We start from the raw sequence: 17,044 nt of genomic DNA on the forward strand, positions 1-17,044 counted from the left end.
AGACAGAGGGGGTTGCCCGTCTCCAGAGAGATCCTCATTATCTGTGCACCACAGTCAATGGGATACTCAAAGAATGGTAAACACATATGTCCATGGGACTTGAATAGTAGGGTCCCCTTGTACATGCTTTGGCTTCTAATCTTACCTCTCACTCTGGTCTGGAGTAGGTTAGGTCTGCGGCAGAAGAAGCAGCTCCTGTGTGATACACCACTGACAAGTGAGGGAGTTAACCATCAAGTTATCTGACCAACCCGATCCTGCTAGTTCACACCCTGATGGCAAGACTGGAGGATTAAGGGACAGTTTATTAGACATGGCTAGTGTGTAAAAATGTCTGGCGCAGATTTAACACACCTTAAATGTGCAGGTATTCTCACAGCACAGGGCAAAGTATCACAATAAAGAATTCTGGGAATATAAATACCTGCCTACTGCATCATAATAAAACCAGAGAATTTTGGTGGGGCAGTAAGTTTAAATATATATCAGCTAAAATGTTAATTTTAAAAATAAAATGAAAAAAAAAATTAGCTGGACATTCGACAACTGCCATGGCATTTCAATCCGGTCCGGTGCAGTGCTGCAGTGAGATGACTCATCCCCTGGTTGTCCCATTGTCAACACCTAACCACTGTTTACATCTCTCTCCCTTCAGTCCCTCGTCTCCTCTTTCTCTCCAATTAATTTCCTTGGCCATGTCTGGTGGCACACAGAGCCTGATTGCAGAACGCTTCCTGAAATAATAGGGGTCACATTAGCCTGGAAGGAAACACAATGCCATTATGGAAATGCTCAGTCAATTAATTGGGTAACGAATAAACACCCTCTCTGTCATTTTAGACTCTCATCTTTGCATTTGACTTACAGTGGCAATGCATGATTGTTACCTTCTCAGGTGTTTCTGAAGCTCAGCAAGCAGCTCAGCTCAAAGTAAATTGTGCATTTGTTGGATGGCTGGGTTGCCCCGGATAATAGAATGAAATCAATATAAATTTTTCCAAGTCCAAATATTTAGAAAAAAGTTACAAAGAAGGCCACTGGGAGTCACTAACTGGTCATCCAGTTTATTTCCTTGTATTCTACCGCCTAATAATTCAGCGCAAGGATCAATCTTGCCTGAAATACATCTTCATCTTTTACAGCAAGAATGCTTTTAGAGCCACCACATGGGGATGCAAAAGCAAGGAATGTAAAATAATGAGCTATCACGACTTATTAAATGACCACTTCCACTGTACAGATAGAAAGTCACACCTATTTCGTTCAATAATCTGTTTCATTTACAACTTTCCAAACTCTGCCTGATAATCAATTCAAATACACAACAAAATAAGCAGAGATATGATGAAGGTCAGGGATCTGAATCAGGTTCCCAAATGAGAATCAAAATCAAAATGTAGGGCTCTGAGTTATAGCTCAGCTCAAGGGATCCCAAACACACTGAGTGAAGTAGGCATCGCCACATTTGTGACATTGCAAATAAAAGATACCAGAAAGTCAAATGGCCATCTACACAGAGGACCTTTCTACACAACTCCACCATGCATCACCATACTAAGGTTAGATATGTTCTTGTAGCAGAAAGGGACAAGTACATGAGTACCCATGCATAGGTGTCTGTCAGTTGCAAAGAATGCTACCTCAAGTTAGCACCTACAAGCTGATCTTGGATCTACAACCCTGGTGGAAGGGGGGAGTAGGAGAATGGTGCCGCTTGTGCTACAGCTCTGAAATAGGATAGGCTCTCTTTTAATGTGGCTAAGAGGAGGTTCACAAACACATCAGGGATCACAGGGTTCCAATAAGAATGAATGGCCTTCCTGCTGACTCGCATAATTTCAAAGAGCAACGAGGAAATAAAAAGCTGCGGCTCCAGAGGAAATTAACAAACTTGTAGCTGGTTTTTATAGTGGGGCTGATGCTACCCCTACCTCCTTTCAAGTCTCCATCGTTCCATGATGTCAGGTGCCCTGGTACCCTTGCTTTTATTTTTACTTGTAAACATGTGCTTCAACAACTTTCATTATAGGATGTTTTTCTGTTATGTGACAGCTTAACCACATGTAGGTCTCATGTCTCAGCTCAAAGACGGTGTGTCTGTCTCCTGTATCCTTTTTGTAGTCACACCTTGGGCAGCATCATGTGTTGAAGAACAAGCCAGCGAAGAGGTAAGATTATATGTCAGACATTCTATTCACAAGGTCAAGAAATTAATATGCCATTTCAACTAATCCTAACACAGACTGACACTAAAGTCACCAACTATAATGAATCCAACAAGCTTAATTTGTGTCCCCAACTTTTTGAAGAGATGAACCCTAAAATTACACACTTTACTATCTTCTACATGGTCCATGTGAGGGCATAGCACCGCCTCAAGAATCACATCAAACATCATGGAAAGTCTACAAAGGACAGCCTCAAAAGTCTGCCATTGCAACTAACATCTAGAAAAGGTTGGAAAGCCAAAAACACATGACAGGCTACAGTACAGACCATCTACATGTTTGGTTCTGATACTTCAGAGATATTCACATTTAAAGCCTAAGGTTATTTGCATTTGTTTGCAACTACAGTTCAAGTGTTTTCTATGTACCGTTTTTATACTTCATGTAAAAACTTCTGTAGTTTGTTACACATATGATAAAAAAAAAATGCACAAGTTACCAACGGAGATACAGTAATTTGAATTTTTGTGGTAAATTCAAATAGTTTTTTCTTTGGCAGGACCTCATAAAGTGCTCTTCTCCTGGAAAGAGGTACAAATAAAATTCTGATGATTGGCTGAATGAGTGGATGTAAATCCAGCTGTCTGACTTATCTTTTCCTTATCAAACAAGAGCAATTAAAAGCAGCAACCAATGAAAGATAGGAGAGGCTGATGGCTAGTGCTTGACTCTCAGCTCTAACTTCTAGCCTTAGCCATTCTCACTTTGTTAGCTTCCTCAAAGTGGCCAGGCTCAGTGAGGGTGATGGAGTATTAAGTGTCTGATTAGGTTTGTTGTACGGACTGTGTTAATGTGGCTCCCAAACGGAATAATTCTGCCTTACATGTTTTACAAATTACAAGCTTGAACCCAAATTTCCAGCAGGCATGACTACATCGTGTTCCATCGGCAACGCCAAACACATCGATGCTCTACATAGATGCAATTTCCAGGTGCCTGCTAGCTTATATTCTGTTGATTTGGATACTGTCTCTTGATTTATCGGTTTCTATCACATGCACGTTAAGTATGCTTATATTGTCTTTGTCAGATCTACTTTTGCAATTTACTGTTTGGCTCAATCTGCTCTCTTCAGATTGATGCACTGGCTGTCAAAAATAGACTTGCCGCCATTTCTAGCATGGTAGCGCACTGTGGCAAGTGACCAGTTAGGAATTGGACACATGAGACCTGACCAGCCAGTTACCGATTAGGCCAGGCATGCAGAAACCCAGGCAATTCCTGTCACTGGCCAGGCAACTGGTGCATCCCTAGTTACTAATAAAATGCTAAATATAATTGAATATGGAGTAAAATACCTCTTATGTGTAGAGCTGTCCCGATTACCATTTTTTGGGCTTCAAAGCTTACGTGTGAATAATTTAAGCTTCATCCAAATCAACATTCAACAGAAAACCAACCGCAGCTAAAGAGCTATAGAAATGTCTAGCAAATATCACTACTCAGCAGTGACCAACTGTTGACAGGTCATTTGCCAAACTGGGTGGATTTGTGAAATGCCAGCTTTGTTAAGCAAATCTGGCATTCAACTTTTTTGGGATAATCTCTGCAAACTTGGAATAGAATAGAGTAGCATGGAATAGAATAGAATAGAATAGAGTAGAATAGAGTAGGGGCAACACAGCAGAGCTGTGGTTAGCACTGCCGCCTCACAGCAAGAAGGTTCCAAGTTCGAGTCCTGGCTCAAGCACAGGATCTTTCTGCGTGGATTCTTCATGTTCGCCCTGTGCCTGCGTAGGTTATTTTCTGTGCACTCAATACCATGCGCCAAAGTGCCTTACTTCAAGATGCTCTCAATGCAGCAGCAGTAGAAGGTTACCAGCATCTCGTGTGGTAGTCTGGCTTTCTTCAGTGTCCTCAGGAGGAACAGCTGCTGCTGTGCCTGTTTAACTTGTGTAGCGGTGTGCGTAGTCCATGTGAGGTCCTAAGATACGTGAGCTCTCAGCAACCTGATGCTGGACACTCTCTCCACTCTTTCATCCCAATGCAAATCAGAGTGAATTCAGCAGCCTTGGGTTTCCTTAAGTTGATGAGCTCCTTGGTCTTCCCGACGTTCAGAGATAGGTTTGCACCAGTGCACCAGCTTGTGAATGTCTTCTCTGTAGGCTGTTTCATCGGCTTCGGTGATCAGCCCCACCACAGTCGTGTCATCTGCATATTTCACTATCATGGTGTGTGAAATTCAGGGACACAGTTATGGGTGAACAGGGAGAACAGAATGGGACCAAGCACACACTCCTGTGGTGTTCCTGTGCTCAGGGTGATGTTGGAGGATGTGTGGGGGCCCGAGTCTCACAGCCTGCAGGCACTCTGTGAGGAAGTCCTGGATCCAGTTGCAGAGCTGTGAGCCAAGGAAAAGCTGGTGGAGTGGTATGGTAAGTTTGCCAGAGATGACTGTGTTAAAAGCAGAGCAATAGTCCACAAATAACATCCTCATGTATATGCTCTGTCTGTCCAGGTGAGTCAGAGTGGTGTAAAGAGTGAGGGAGATGGCATCTTCTGTGGATCTGTTTGCTCTGTGGGCAAACTGGTGTGGGTCTAGTGTGGCTAGGATGGAGTTCTGGATATGAGGGAGGACGAGTCTCTCAAAACACTTCATCACAGTCGGACTGAGGACCACTGGCAGATAGTCATTCAGAGAGGAGATGGTGGACTTTTTAGACACTGGCACAATGATGGCAGATTTCAGGCACTTTGGGACTGTTGCTGAAGACAGAGACAGGTTGAAGATGTCTGAACACTCCAGCTAGTGGACTTGCACAATCCTTGAGAACCTGACCTGGAATGCCATCTGGACCCACAGCTTTCTGTGGGTTAGTTCTCCTTAAAGTTGTTCCAGATGCTTGTTGTTTTAGACCTGCCTGTGTAGTGTTCTTAAAAGCCTGCTGTCGTGTGTCATCGGTGGGTAACAAGTCAACGTAACAACACCATCAAAAACTTAGTTGGCTCTTGATTGCCATGGCAACAAATAAAAATTTGAAGTCCCCAAGTATTCAGGTTAGCCTATGTATTTGTTGAGACTATGCTTGGGGGATAATAGATATCCCGTTGTACTGATTATATACACAGTTGACATATTTAGCAGAAAACGTGTTATATTAGGATATGTATTGTTATCGGACATGACCGTATATATTGCCTTCCAATTAAACAGTATGGCATAGTAAACAGCTGAAACCTGGCATATTAATACTCATCCTTTTTCAAAATGAAATCACATTGTGTTTCTGTACTCATGAGATATACCATCTCCTGCATATTATATAAAAACCTGTCATAGAGCAACTACATGAAGAAGGTGGCACAAACAACAACGCAATTAGGAAACGCCAGATCAGTTTCTCAAAACTCAGACCAGGAGATGATTCTCATACATTTCAGTCAAGAACTCTAGCCCCTTGAGATAAAAATATTGCAAGAAAACTATTGGGATTCTCCTCTTTACAGTTCATGGTTTACTCAAAATAAACTACTGCCGTCCTTGGCTGATCCATTTCTGTCTGTGAATGTTTATTTCTAAGTGCACAGAGGCTGAATGAAAATGTTGTGGAAAAAGACAAAACCTCAGCTTTCCAGCAGAGTTGCTCATGGCAAAGTATGTGGGGGAGCTGGAACACTGTCAGTTTGAGTTAAAGACACGTACGCAGTTGGATTGGGGACTGTTATCTGCTGAGTCATTTCACTGCATGATATTAGGCTGACAGAGACAAATGCCTGTGGAGTGTCAGTCAAAAATGGCCCCGTCCCCTTGCTTTGATTCAATCAGCCTTCATGCAGTGTCCAAGTGGAACCAAAAGCAATATTGGCTCAACATAAGTGATGAGGCCAAATCAAGTTTTAGTTTGCTGACAGCATTGCCTTCTCCCCATCAAGTTACATGGCACGGTTTTGTGATGGATGTCATCTGCCTGTCACATTACTACTCCATTTGTAGAGGGAAATGCACTCTGAACATGCCCTTTATTTGCCCCACAGCCATTTGGATGATAAGTTTTACCAGAGAGAGAAAATTGCAGATTCATTGGAAAACTTTTGCCTGAGAAGAACAGATAATATGAATCCAGATTCCCTAATCAGTTCTAAGAAAACAGATTTAATCACTACAAAAGATCAAAATCCAAAGAGTGCCTTCATCCTATCTATATAATCAGTGATTTGGGTCACATGGCCAGCTTCCCAATGCATTATGGGCCAAATAAACCAAGTAGGGAGGAGAGAGAGAGGAAGAGGTTGGTTTGTTGCTCTGCTCAAGGGAGGAGGAGGAGACATGTAGTGGGTGGGGGTTGAGAGGGGGGTCACTGGACTGAGTTCCTGGGGCTTAGCATGGCAAATCCTCTGTAATCCTCCAACCAGTCCCATGGTGCTGTTTACTGTATGTAGGTAAAGCTATTAAGGACCCAGACCAAGCTCGCTCCACAACACTAAGCTACATCCTCTAACTGCCCGTTTGTCCTCCCTATTGTTCACCTGTTCTTTTTTTTTTTTTTTTTAAAAGGAGGACAGCAGAGGATACATATCCTCCGTAAGTCTCTTTTGAGATTATCATCATGAGACAGCAGGATAACAGTGAGGCAGCCAACTAAAGAGATGGGCAAGACAACAAATCATTCTTCCGCAGGGTATTTACACCACAACAAGGGAGGACAAGTGAAATTACAGCTGGAATCTTTGTGGTGACAGAAGGTCTTCCATGTGCCACTTAGATAGTTCAGATAGTTTCGCACTTACGTGAAACAATCAGAAAAAAATGTCCACACAGATTTAAAGTCTATAATGCAGGACAACAGGATGACAAATATTTTGCCACAGGAATAAAAAAAATAATAATCAGTTCCTGCTGGCACAATCTTCTCTTGTGCTCTGTTTTTTCAATGAAAACATGTAACCAGGTCTTTCCAGCTAACTGTGTCCTGGGGTGTTCCGTTTATAGCACACATCTAGGAAAGTTTCTTAATTAAACTGGACACAGAAGATAGAAATAAAAAGGCTATGCATATTTGAAAGAATATTCAACAAAGGCAGCAGTCAGTAACACAAGAGCAGTTTGCCCCTGAGTTCCATAGGCAGGGTCATTTTCACTGAACCATGTTAAACATCAGAGTGGCATAATAACATTGTCGTGTCTTGGAATCCCTAATGCATCTTTGTTGACAATGTCCAAAAATAGTATGGACCCATAATTTCTTAGAAGCTTTACAATTTATTTTCATCTGGATTCCCGGAATCATTTTACAACAGAGGATAACAAACCTTTCTATCACTGCCTCCGTCATTATCTAATTGCTTTCTTGTGGATTCTAGATCCTCTCCTTCCTCCCTCCCAGCACATTTTCCTCCTGATGTTTTGCAACATCCCAATGGGCTCCCTGATATTACTAACAATAAGCAGCATCACCCAAAACTATAACTTTGGAAAAAAAAATATAAAAATGCTTATTTTGCATGTTAATGGCTGTCAGCAGGTCTTAATTCAGATCACAGCTACTGGCCAACATTCTAAAGCGTCTTTTAGTTTGGGGTTTGAACGTGGATTAGCACCAACCGCTTACAAAAAGCAGCTCCGTCTGCACCAGAGATGGCGGCTCCCTCTGGTCTGCTTACTTTAAGAGCTCTCAAAAGAACCACAGTGTAAAGCCACACAAAGTGCATTAGGAATAACTTCATTCCTCACTGGCTACATTGTGCGGTTAAAAAAAATGAGAACAATTAATGACTCAGAGGGACAGTTATTCCCAGATAAGTCATTTTTACATGGAACGGAAGCATTTATAAACCAGAGAATGCCCATAGAACCAATTATATGCAGAACCACTAATTCACCACTGCAAGAAGTCAAACCACATCAGTCTGGAAGTATCATCAACCAAATCACCTCATTATAAAGTATTCATTTCACCCAAAGTCACTTTTCCCCAATGTATATTTTTTGTAAACCCCCTGATGAGCAACAAGTTAATTCAGGTCTTGATAATACAGTGTTTGTATTCCTCCCGCTAACGAAGAGGTTCTGGGCCCTGCCTGAGAGCTGTGTATGTGTGTGTGTGTGTGTGTGTGTGTGTGTGTGACTGTGTATGTGTGTGTGCGCGACTGTCTGTGCAGCTGGGTGTGTGCATGCATTAATGAGGTTGCAGAGATAGTAGCAGCTATTAAAACACCACATCTATTTAGACCGTTGCACAGGTGAATCTCAGAGGTGCCAAATTTGATTTTAGCCATCTTGACAAAACATCAAACCTGATCAGCTGAAAAAACAGTCAAATGTCTTGCCAATAAGGAAGCATCCTTATTAGAAGTCAACTAATTGAATTTGTCTCTTCTTAGAAGCAGCATGTATGAAATCATTTATTGTGTGAATCTAAGTCTGTTTCATCAACATAAATCTTGATGCAGTAATCAATTGGTAACAGCAAGTGCTCACTGATGACGGCAGGGCGAGGGATTAATCAAAGCCAGCAGGACCATGCATAATTTGATCGTGAGAGTCATCATTCAAGGTGTGTGGGTGGTGTGCGTGTGTGTCCCTAAATCATCCATTAGACTTAAGTGACAGTCCCTTACCCTGATATAAACCTTAGAATCTCAACACGTTCATTAAAATGTAATTGTAGAAAGGATTTCCCTCTGATATGAATATGAATGTGTGTGTACATTCATATATCTATGCAGATAGATAGATAGAAAATTAAATAGCATACTATTGTGCAACTTTGCAATTATTTGTTTAAAAAAATTGGAATGGCAATTTTCAGATAAAGAGTTTTGTCCGTCCTAATATGACCTGATGCACATATTTTTAGACGACTCAAGTGGAATACAGATAGTCGCATTTTCAGGTTCATCTGGAAACCATCAGTAAATTATGGAGCAAATTGCAGTGTAGATCCCAGTACATAGCAACTACTCACCCCTTAAAAAAACCCTCATGATTACGCATTTACAGTATTGACACTTAAGCACCAACACAACTCCTACAGTAACTGACCTTGAACAAACAAACTACTTGCGCACCAGCAAAGCGCAGACGCTCTCTGAGGACAGCAATACTGCTCCACTCCGAGCTGGGCACCTGAACATGCTGACCCTCACTAGACGTGTGTTTTATTAGGATGTATAATAGGAGATTAAGCCGACAGTATACAGGATCCCCACATCGCACCCTGGAGGCAGCTCATTCTGCACCTTAGGGGGCTATACCTTTTTGTATTATGCAATAGAGTAATAGGCTTAGCTGCATGCTGCTCTGCAGGAAGGAGTTTTGGGCAGACTCAGATGACTCAATTCATTAAGTCTGTCTTCCTCAGAGCTTTGGAGCTGCTGAGGAGTGAACTTTCTACACCCCCATGTTCACACTGACCTCAGATGGCTTCAGAGGAGAGATGATTAACATCCTCACTGGTCTATCATAACAAGACACGTTAAGTTGATTTCAATTAAATACATTAGGTTTAATTTCAATGCTTTTATTCGACTATAATATTCAGTTGGAAATAATTAAATTGTGCACTTCATTCTATATCTATTCTTCAGTACCACAGCTGACCCTGTAATCACAAGACTCACTTGAGCTGGGATATTTCCAAGCCTACGTGAATTGTCCGAGAGCCAATGTATGCTACTAGAAATACGGCAGGTGAGAGAAATAGAAGTTACCCCGACATGACATCACGTAATGGCGTGTTTAGGGTGAATTTAATCAACCCTTCACCTGAATTTCACCTGCACCGTCTGGAAGCGTAAGAGAACTATTTATAAATCAGCCAGGTTTCCGACCAGCACCAGCTGCGCGGAAACACAACACTTTACAAACATTACACCTTTACAGGGAAACCAGTTATCCGGCCATGTCACAATATTAGCCCGTGAGTCGCTTCGGAAACCACAAAAACGTCGCCGGTGCACGTCACTACTTACTTTCAGAAGGACATGATACGACGAGGAGCCGCTTCAGATGCTGCTGGCAAGCATATTTGGCCAGGACGTGTAGTGTTGGAGATGTTTCTTCATCAGGCGTGCACCGGAGCGGGAATGTACACAGAGGTAGACATGCGGAGTCATTTGACCTTCTCCTAATAGAAACTACCATCGCTGAGACGTAGGACAGGGGAGGAGCGGATCGTACCAAGGTGGGGGGCGGTGGGGGTTGAAGGTATCAGGGATGACAATCATTCAGTACTTCAGATGTTTGGCTATTTGTGGTGGATTTACGTTCAGTTTGTATCCCTAGGTACATATGAAAATTTTAAAGTTTGTTGTATTAATTGAAATTGGAGATTTTAAAAGAAAAATCAAATGAAATATATTACGTAGAATCAATGAAACTAGAAATGTTAAGGATTTATTATGGTAGATCTGTAAATATAAAGAAAAAAAGGTTTTCATTTTCCAGGTTAAATAATGATAATAATAATAATAATAATAATAATAATAATAATAATAATAATAATAATAATAATTGACACATTTTAAAATATATTTTATAACAACATTACACAGTGTTTTACATGAGATCAAACAGGAAGAGGCTGAGAAAACTTTAAAAGGGTTTTTTATATACAATGGAAATAATTGTAAAAACAATCTCTTTTGTATAAAATTGACACAGCAGTTACTTAAAATGCACTGGAGCAATCAGGCACTTTATTTCTTAATTCTTCAAGCACACAAAATGCATCCGAAAAAGGAGCATCTTGTGATGCAAAGAATCTGAGAGAAGAAAAACAACAATAACAGTGGATTTTACTGGGCATCAGTGGAAGATTCATTTCTGAATAGGGCCAGTTTGATCTGATTCTCAGTGTTCATATGTGGCTTTGCATTTATATTACTGAACTGCATCACTAATATTTAGGGCCTCAGCCAGTAGGTACTTCGGGCGAAGACCCTATTATGTTTGCTCGTTGAATATATTGCTTAAGAGTTGTACATAGTGTATGTTTATGTGTGTAGAGCCTATGTCTGCATTTCTATGTAGACCTACATGAAATTGTTTGTGTCAGCACTGTTTCACTGTATCTCTGACTAGATGTTACACTGGGTGTTGCATGTGAACTAGCTAACTAACCCTAACCCTGATTGAGAGCACCCTATAAGGAGTAATCCATACTGCGTAGCTGCTGACGTTTCACCTACGCTGATTATCATCCCTGCATAGGACTAAAATTTTGCTGCTGACTTTTGCTCTGTAAAGCCCCAGATTCTTAACTGAACTACTGATTTTATCTGCAATCCTGACCATCCATCCATTTTCTTCGGCTTATGCCTGTTAAGGGTCGCAGGGGTGGGGGGCTGGAGCCTATCCCAGCGGCTATGGGTGAGAGGCGGGGTTCACCCTGGACAGGTCGCCAGTCCATCGCAGGGCCAACATATAGAGACAGACAACCATTCACACTCACACCTACGGTCAATGTAAAGTATCCAATTAACCTCGTCCCCTCTTGATGTCTTTGGACGGTAGGAGGAAGCCAGAGTACCTGGAGAGAACCCTCGCAGGCACGGGGAGAACATGCAAACTCCACACAGAAAGATCCTGTGCCCGAGCCGAGACGCGAACCTGGAACCTTCTTGCTGTGAGGCGACGCCGCTAACCACTGCACCACCACGCCGCCCACAAACTCGACCTTGCCTTGAATATTTTTTTATGTGTGACGGTCCTTCCCTGCATCAATGTAAATAGAACAATGTTGTTTCTCAATACCAGGCAACCTTAACACTAGTTTTTCAAACAGAAGAACTAGTAAACCCTCCATCCATCCATCCATCAATTTTCTACCACTTATCCTGTTAAGGGTTGCATGCGGGCTGGAGCCTATCCCAGCTGCGAGAGGTGGGGTTCACCCTGGAAGGGTCACCAGTCCATTGCAGGGCGAACACATATAGACAGACAACCATTCACTCTCAGAGCCATGCCTACGGTCAATTTAGAGTAGGGATTAACCTCATCCATGTCTTTGGACTGTGGGAAGAAGCTGGAGTACCAGGAGAGAACCCACGCAGGCACAGGGAGAACATGCAGACTCCACACAGAAAGACCCCATGCTCAACCCAGAACCTTCTTGCTGTGAGGGGACAGTGCTAACCACTGCACCACCATGCCACCGAATCAGTAAACCAATTACATTTTTTTTTTTATTCATTTCAGTGTTGAAAAATAACAAATAAATGTTCTCCATATTGCTGGCCAGACACATGACACATGAACTGAGTAGTATACCCAGTTGGCTTGTAAAAAGGCTTTTACATGGGATTAAATGTAAGATCATTCAATGGAGCTCACCATATCAGTTAATAGTTGCAAGCAATAAAACACTGCCTGCTCGGGCCATCGAGATAAAAGTCCTGACAGTGATGAAGTGAGAACACCTTGAGCCATTGCTTTACCTTAAATGTGTGGCCTTTGGAGAGCCCGGGCACATGTAAACCATTGCTTCCTTTATAGGAACACCCTAATTCTGGATGAAGTTGTCATTGTGGGTGAAAAGAACAAAATACAATAAAGACATGAAGCTAGATCCATGGTGGGACCCTGCTGCAGGAGAGCATTTATCACATGTGCACAGAAGAGTTGCATGTAACCATGCATTTGAAATTCTGTTGTTCATGCATTTAAAACGTGTTATGTTCATTTATGCTTTGAGCCTGAGTCATGACCTGGTGGTGTATGTTGTCTTGTTCTAGTTGCTGGGCAGATGGGGCTCAAGGTCAATTACAGAGAATACCTATCTGTGCTCACATTGACAGCACTAGGACTTCGTGCCCACTGAGTTGGAAACTGCATTTCTCAAGTATAAATGAAGACTTGTTATTGTATTGATTGATGGTGCACTTCAACAGTGAGGGGCTAAAATCGATGAGCACCACATGGAGTCTGAAGACAGAGGGCTGAAGCTGATGCCTGTGATTTCTACCCTCCTGAACACCCCAGAGCTCACTCATAAATAAATGAAGGAGAGAGTGTATTTCCTGAGAAAAGGCTTGTTTTTATCAAAGGTAAGGCTGCTGGTATACATTTTCACAATGAATCACATAGAACAAGAAAATCCCTAGTAAGACATTAGGGATGATACATTCTGCAAATATACAATATAGCTCTCTTTTTAATGGAACACCATATCCATTCATCAGCAAAATTATTTATAGCAATATTTCACCCAAATTGATACACACACCCACAAACACACACACACACACACACACACACACACACACACACACACACACACACACACACACACACACACACACACACACTCATACATATATAATCTAAATATAGATATATTTGTGTGTAGAAGCTTACTAACAACAACAAAACATTGATTTATAAGCTCTCAAACACATCCTCCACCATAATCCCTCTCCTCTTTATCCATCCATATGCCAAAAAACAAAAAATCCACCAAGCACATGAATTCACTAATAGTTGAGATAGTGAAATAGTTTAGAACCCATCAATTGACAGGTAGACCAATTGCCCATTTAAGATACAACTGAATACAGGATTTCCCTTTGAGACCCAGTAACGGAGTATCATAATGCAATTCAGTCTGTTAGATTTAATAAAAAGGTAGGCCAACATGCTGTGAGATATGAGTCCCTGGTGATGGCCTTTGGTGATACACGCCGCCTTGCGCGGAAATGTCACCCAGTTAACCTGCTTCATGTGATAAAATAGATGAGACAAACAGGAAATGGCTTTTCTTCCACCTGCCACACTATCTCAATTACATTTTGATTTCATGTTGTAATGTCTCTTTTGTGTGTGTTGACGTCTTGCTAGTTTTTTCTCCAATATCCAGGGTGTAAGATCAGACAGGGAGCAAAGGTGAGTATTATTGGGCAAGGAAGAACTAAAACAGGCAAAGGAGAAACAGGAGCAGAGACATGTAAGAAATGTCAAAATAATAGATTATTATTTTCACTCGCACTCTGTTCTGTGCTCCATTTTTACAGGCTGTCCTATCCTATATTTGTTGCTTGGGAGAGGTGCCCTGTAACCAAAGATGAAGTGCATTGCATTGGACTCTGAATGTCAGGGTTGGGGGGGCTGTAACACCTTAAAATCAGCTGCTGCCTCCAGACATGGCACAAATGGCAAAGATGGTGTCAAGGTGACCTGGAAGAGAAAAAAAAAATGTGTGCACCAGGAGTGCTAAGAAGTTATATGTGTCCTGAGGGAAGATTTGCTGTTCTGTTGTTTATGAGAACTATGCACTCAGCAGAGCAAAGTTCATGAAGCAATGGAATGCAAAGAACATACTCTTCTTTTCTCTCGGTGGCAAAGGACATCCAACATCACATTAATCCCAAGCAAACAGAAGCTACTGTAATAGTAGTTTTACCAAGGATCATCATAACTGAACAATAGCAGGGGTTGACAAATGTGGCACTCAGGGGTTTGTGTGACCCAGATGGAGCAGTCACAAGACAGTTTCCAGAAAAAATATTGATGTAATGATATACTGTGTATCTTTTAATGGTTTTTTATGTTGTTATAGTTGTTTCAAAGATAAAAAAAATAGTCCCAAACAAAAATAAAATAGGGGTAGGGGGGACATTTTTGACATTGTCTTTGTATATTCTAACCTGGTTCAAATGTTCCCCTGCAACAAAACTGACCCCAGTCTGCTTCCCCTTATAAAATTGTTCTAGAATTACCACTAAGTGATTGATATCTTTTTTTAACCCCCACCGAGAGAAGAGTAGGACTGTCCTCCGCTTGGCCCTTGTGGGTTCTGAGGTGGGCAAGTGGCCTCCCCTGGAGATGCATGATTTTGTGTAGTACGGATAGGGGGTGAATTGTTGTAGGCTTTGTTTGGAACCTTTAAATCTAAAAATATATTCAACTCTTCTCTTCACAAGCAAGGTAGAAGTTGCTATTATGTAGCACAGTACCTTCTGGCATAAGCGTTTGGGAGCATGGGATGGCCACAATACTGAAGATTATTTTCAAAAATAACAAAGATTTGGGGGCTGCACGGTGGTGCAGTGGTCAAATAAGCGGAAGACAATGAATGGATGAATGACAAAGATTTGTTGAATTAGGAATGTCACAAGAAAATACATGAAGCATGAATCTCATAGCAGAGAATCTTCGCATTGCCAGATGTGGCGATTCTGCTGGGAACTGAGACTTGGTTTTAGAACTTTGTCAGAAATCAGAGATCGAATAAGCCCTGAACCCAAAGTCAAGGGACAAAATGCCAACCCTTCATCAGGCAGTAAAGGACATCATGCAGCATCAGTTTTTTTTTAAATCCTTTTATTTACTGTGATGAATTTTGTAATAAAATCCAGATCTTTGATAAAATGAGCAGTCTTTGATTTCCTAGAGGAGGCAGATATCAGAAGAGCTATATTCTTTTGTTCACTGATTTTGCAACTGACATAGAAGTTAAGGGTTGAGCATTCCCAAAGTGTAGAGTGAAGCTACAGTTGTCTGATTAGACCATCTTTCTCTCAGTCCTAATGATTTGGAGCTGGAACAGAAGCAAGAAGCTGCAATGGCCCTGCGTCATTAGCTTTAATCAACTCTGGATACCCTGAAACAAAACACGCCCCCACACAACCACACACACACACACACACACACACACACACACACACACACACACACACACACACACACACACACACACACACACAAACCAGCCTGACAGTGAGTCAATACCTGACATTCATCATTTCTGTCCAGCCCGGCTTTTTAATTACTGCAATGAATTCCCCACATGGCTCCAGTCACCAGTCACCTGCTAAACAGGGTTTATTGTTGACTTTTTGCTTTGTCTAGACACTATTTAAAGGATAAATTGTCAGGATTGACTGGCTTTGTTCTCTCATTGTCAAATATTAATGTAAACAGGAAATGCAATATATTTACAGCTACTGGACTCAAAACTCAGAGAACAAAATATGTTTTATAGTTTCATCCTCCATGTCCTCTTCCTGATTCTGTCATGGATCTTTTCCTAAAACGATAAAGCATAGTCATCCAATGTCCCCTGGAGTCTCAAATGAGCAAGATGATTAGAAAAAGGTAGCACAGCCAATATGAGATGTTGTTGTGAATAATGCAGAATATCATTAGTATGGACGTCACAGTCCCCGAATGACGCAAACCAACACTATTTAGCACGCAACACATGTATGAGTGCATAAAAATGGCAATTTGCATAGATTACTTGTGTTGCAAGCAGCTGTCCTGACCACCTTGTGCAATTGTACATGAGGGGGATGTGACTGGCTGCTTTCAGAGGAGCATGTAATCCGATGAATATCTTCATGGTTACAAAGATGCATCTTAAGATTTCATAGGTGTTGCCCAACAGTTTGTATTAGAACCATATACAGCAACATGTTAAAAATGTTTCATTAAATGCCGAATGGTGGTTGTGGGTCTTTTCAATGTTAATCCTGCTGCCTTTGATTGGTAAAAGCAACATACTGAATTATGAGCTGGAATATGGAGGGCTTTGTGGAAAATAGCGACCCCCGCAGGCCAGTATATATAGTCCTCCAACATTTGAAACGGTGGCGGGCAGAGACAGTTAAGTGTGAGAGAAAAAAATGAAATAAAATAAATGACTAAATAAATAATGATAATGACAGACATGGATTCAATCTAAGAAATATAATGGTGTGGGTTTTTTGGGGTTATTTTGAGCAAAGAACTCGATTAAAAATGTGTAAATGGTTTTAAAACCGTCATAACTGATTAGCAAAAAGGAAAACCTTCAAAATTGTTTATATGTGCGATCAGAGGGCTGACAAAAAAAAGAAGAGGGAACTCTGTGGTTACGACAACGCGGTGCCATGTTTCT

At 41.4% G+C, this 17,044-nt stretch overlaps 1 protein-coding gene across 3 annotated transcripts in view; it reads right to left on the reverse strand.

The window, feature by feature from the left end:
• The window catches only part of oxr1a (oxidation resistance 1a), a 176,930-nt gene extending 166,639 nt beyond the window's left edge, over window positions 1-10,291 (reverse strand). For all 3 annotated transcript variants that reach the window (XM_086219158.1, XM_086219155.1, XM_086219153.1), the window contains exon 1: window positions 10,140-10,291. The gene's annotated coding sequence lies outside the window, so the exon portion shown is untranslated. The remainder of the gene's footprint in view (window positions 1-10,139) is intronic.
• Between the last annotated feature and the right edge of the window lie 6,753 nt (window positions 10,292-17,044).

This window comes from Aulostomus chinensis, chromosome 11 (genome assembly GCF_037954235.1).
Source record: "Aulostomus chinensis isolate RoL2024-O1b breed Wild chromosome 11, RoL_Achi_v1.0, whole genome shotgun sequence".
In the NCBI taxonomy this organism is placed as follows: Eukaryota; Metazoa; Chordata; class Actinopteri; order Syngnathiformes; family Aulostomidae; genus Aulostomus; species Aulostomus chinensis.